The sequence below is a fragment of the Polistes canadensis genome, unplaced genomic scaffold (genome assembly GCF_001313835.1).
Source record: "Polistes canadensis isolate GaletaPanama2010 unplaced genomic scaffold, ASM131383v1 scaffold_1059, whole genome shotgun sequence".
NCBI lineage: Eukaryota > Metazoa > Arthropoda > Insecta > Hymenoptera > Vespidae > Polistes > Polistes canadensis.
Window position 1 is genome coordinate 1 of NW_014570605.1, and position 4,180 is coordinate 4,180.

At 31.6% G+C, this 4,180-nt stretch overlaps 1 pseudogene; it reads right to left on the reverse strand.

The window, feature by feature from the left end:
* Window positions 1-1,788: 1,788 nt before the first annotated feature.
* On the reverse strand, window positions 1,789-2,869 carry LOC106792885 (annotated as a pseudogene).
* Between the last annotated feature and the right edge of the window lie 1,311 nt (window positions 2,870-4,180).

Here is a 4,180-nt window from a genome sequence, read left to right on the forward strand (position 1 = left end):
ATTTTTCTATTTGTATAAAAGTTTTAAACTTATTCAATCTCTTTCTATTTAAATAAAAGTACTAAACTAAAAAAATCTCTTTCCATTTGAATAAAAGATCCTAAAAAATCAATTCTTTTTTCATTAGAATAAAAGAATGTTGCTCATCAAGTTTCTTTCATTTTTAATAAGAGTTTTCAACACTTTAAATCTCTTTCCACCTGAATATACCTGCTTGTCGTATCAAATCTCTTTTAATTTTAGAAAATGTGCTAAACTTATTACATTTCTTTTCATTAATTTGAGAGTGCTCCCCTCATCAGATATTTTTATCTTTGAATAAAAGAACTATACTTTTTAAATTCCTTTCCATTTAAAAGAAAGCACTAAATTTATCAAATCTTAGTCTATTATAACAAAAGTACTCTACTCATCATATCTAATTCTATTTGCAAAAATGCTTTAGTCAATAAATCTCATTTTATCAAAATAAGAGTATTTACCTCATTAAATCTTTTTCTATTTGAATGGTAGTACTTATCTTATCAAACTTTTATTTTATTTAAATAAATGTGTTTAACTTAAGCAATCGCATTCCTATTGTATAAATAACTTAACTCATTAAAGTTCTTTCAATTTGAATAAAAGTTCTAAACACATCAAATCTTTTTCGATTTAAATGAAAAAATCCAACACATCAAGTCTTTTTCTTTTTATAGAAAAATAGTCAATTCATCAAATTTTATTGCATTTGAAGTAAAGTGCCCAATTTATTAAATATTTTCTATCCAAATAGAAGTACAAAACTAATAAAATCTCCTTTCATTTAAATGTAAGTTCCCAGCAAATTAAATTTCTTTCTATTTGAATAATAGTGACAAACTCTTCAAATCTCTTTTTATTTAAATAAAAATAATTAACTTATAAATTTCTTTCTAATTAAATAGCAGTACTTACCTTATCAAATCTTTTTCGATTTTATTTAGAAGTCCCAACACTTCTAATCTCTTTCTGTTTAATTGGAAGCACTTAATTCATTAAATCTCTTTGCATTTTATTGACAGTTCTAAACTTAATAAAAATTTTTCTATTTGTATAAAAGTTTTAAACTTATTCAATCTCTTTCTATTTAAATAAAAGCGTTTTACTCATTAAATCACTTTTCATTACAATAAAAGTATTTACCTTATTAAATTTTATTCTATTAAAATGAAAGTTCTCAATACATTTGTGACGTCCCCGCAGTTAAAAGAGTAAAAGACGAGTGACCCCACAAATATTTGCCCTATTTTCAGTCAATCCGTAAAGCTTGTACTGTACTAGGGATCTAAGCTAGAAGAGCCAACACCTGCAAGGTTAAAAGAATGATGAGGTATACTTACCTTTAAAGAATTAGTAACATGACTTTGAAAACGAATTGTGTCGATTAAACGGTCGCAGAATTTCGGTGTAATACAGGTTTTTTTCCATTAAGATAATGTTACTAAATTCACAGGTAAAACTAGAATATATACTTCTAAGTTACTCAAATAATAACACGAGGATAAATTAATAAAAATGATGTAGAAGTCCGTCTTCCAAGCCAATAAAACAAAAAGAGTATCTTGAAAAAGACAGCTCTCGTTTCTAACGTATAATGAAGTATAATCTAGAAAAGTAGTCTTCGGTCGCTTAGGAAGAGAAAGTTTCTTGTACAAAAAACGCGTAAATACCTATTATTAGAACAGAAGTTATTTACTAAGTAAATATTCGCGAATGAGTCATTTCGTTTTTGTCGGTAGATCGTAAGCGAGGAGTCCCGTGACTCACGAGCCCACCACATCTGAGTACTAGGTGCCCCTACTTGCGTCCAAATGCCCCCTCTAATACCGACTATCACAAATTCGTGATAACTTAACACAAGTCGGTAATGTAGGTAAGGCTGGTTACCCTATGAACGACAATCGACACATGTTTATACTAATATCACATGCTGACAAAATAATAACCATCAATGGTCGTTCATAAGAGTGCTTATAATGTAAGTTACAAAAATTTTAATTATTTTTTTCGTATAGTATGACAGGAAGATAAATCCCAACTATAAAGTATTATTTAGAAAATGATTTACATTGGATAATACGCCTTGCCATACAAAGTCGTCACTATGACTTAACACCTCCCCCCTTAAAGGAGAAGCACGAAAGAGTCTACTATTAAGTGCTTCGTAAAACATCAACCCTATTGAAGACGTCCTCTTCTTAAGCAAAACTCCACCATTGTCAATATTTTCAGCACGACCATCAGGCATTGGACAAGCTATCTGGAAAAGAAGGTTATGTTTATTCAGTGATTTCGACAAACACAACTGATTAAATTGCTCCGCAATAGTTTCTCTGTATGATACGAAGGGTTCAGACTTTTGAATTAGTATACAGGCGTGTTCTTTTTCAAGATCTTTCAAACTGATTTAAAGGTTAAGTTCCCTAGCACCAGCAATATTGTGCTTTCCAAATTCTTCGATGATACATTGCACCATAGGATCCGACATAGAAAGACGTTTCAAACCTTTAACCAATTTTGGCAAATCTGCAGGATTCTTGGGTTCAACTAATACACGTACAACAGGAAAAACCGAGAATTTCATAACTTTTATTTAATGTGCATCCTTAAACGTAGTAATGGTAGCAGTTTTGACCAAGAATTGATAAACACCGACAAGTCCACAAATGTTACCTGAAGGTACATCTAAAATGGCTTCAACGTAACGACCTATCATCAAGATAGTACGTTAAATAGCTTTCTCATACAAATCCTCTTTCTTTCTGGGTTGGAAATTCGGTCCCATAATACGGGCTTTTATACTAGTACACACTTTACCAGGAAATACACGTCCAAAGGCATCTGCCATCGAATCCCACCGATCCAGCTAATGTGATGTTCCGGTAATCCGTGGTATTAACCTTGAGGCCACTCGCTTGCATGTAAGAGTTAAGAGCGAACATCCCAGTGTTTATTATAGATTTGCACACATCCGACGAACCGTCGATTAGATATATTTGACGCTTATTATAGACAGCAGAGATGTGCGAATTCATATGGTAGTAGTAAATTGATCGATCTATATTAATTCGGCACTGGTAAACTGTTGTTTTACTATGGTCTTCTAACTGCAACATGCTGAACGTATCTGGTTGTCTTTGTCGGCGTTAGTGTGGGGAGGTTGTAATCCCCCGTACAATGGAGCGAAACGGTGATAATGTTAGCAGCTGCTCTTCCGCAGTCATATCCAAGTAGTGCGGTCTTCGTACAGGTAAATGCGGCCACGACGATTGTGATTTTGATGTACATATCTCTTTGAAACCAATGTTAAATCAATATAAATTTAATTAAACTATATTTAAATGCAAACTAATAGAAACTCGTCTCAAGCTTGTTTAGCGTATCATTGCATGATCGATGATGGCGTTAAGCCACTCTAATGAGCCTTTTTTATAAAAAAAAAAACGAATTGTAACAAATAGTATTATGATTCGTAACTTATTACGAAATTTCCGAAAAAGCTGCCGTAGTCTAGCACGGTTTAACTTCATTTTAATACCAAGAATGATTTTGTCGAATGTAAATTTACATGTTTGAATCGTTCATGAAGTTTGAGAAAAATTAGGTGCTAAACAAATTTATAAAGTTACGAGGTTAACCACTAAGTAATAATAAAGAAAATAAAAAATAATTTAGTAGATAGCTTGAGAGGAGTTGAGATTTCTTGAGGTCAAGATTGACTAACTATTGTGTACAAAAGGTATTTATTTATTTTTTTTTCTTTTTTTAATTTGTTCGCTTTTGGATGCTGGTTATAAATCGTCTATACGAAGCTATGCATCTCTCTATGTAGTGCCTTTTAGAGTAGAGTGAGAGATTCCCCTACTGACACTACCTTTAACTGTATATAAAAAGAAAAATTTACTCCAGCACCCATACTTAGTAACTATGTAGGTATAAAAACAATAACACGTCTTAAAGTATTAGTTAATATTTGAAAAGAGTAGGCTTATTTCGCACAGATTTTCACTTTATCTTTATAAACAATTCTGTTCCTATTTTTGTAACTGATCTTTATATTATTTTTAGGATGCACTTCAAATAATTGGTATGGGCCGATGTATTGATTTCCTAATTTAAATGTTGGCTGCTCTAAAATTTAAACAGTCTGACCAACGAC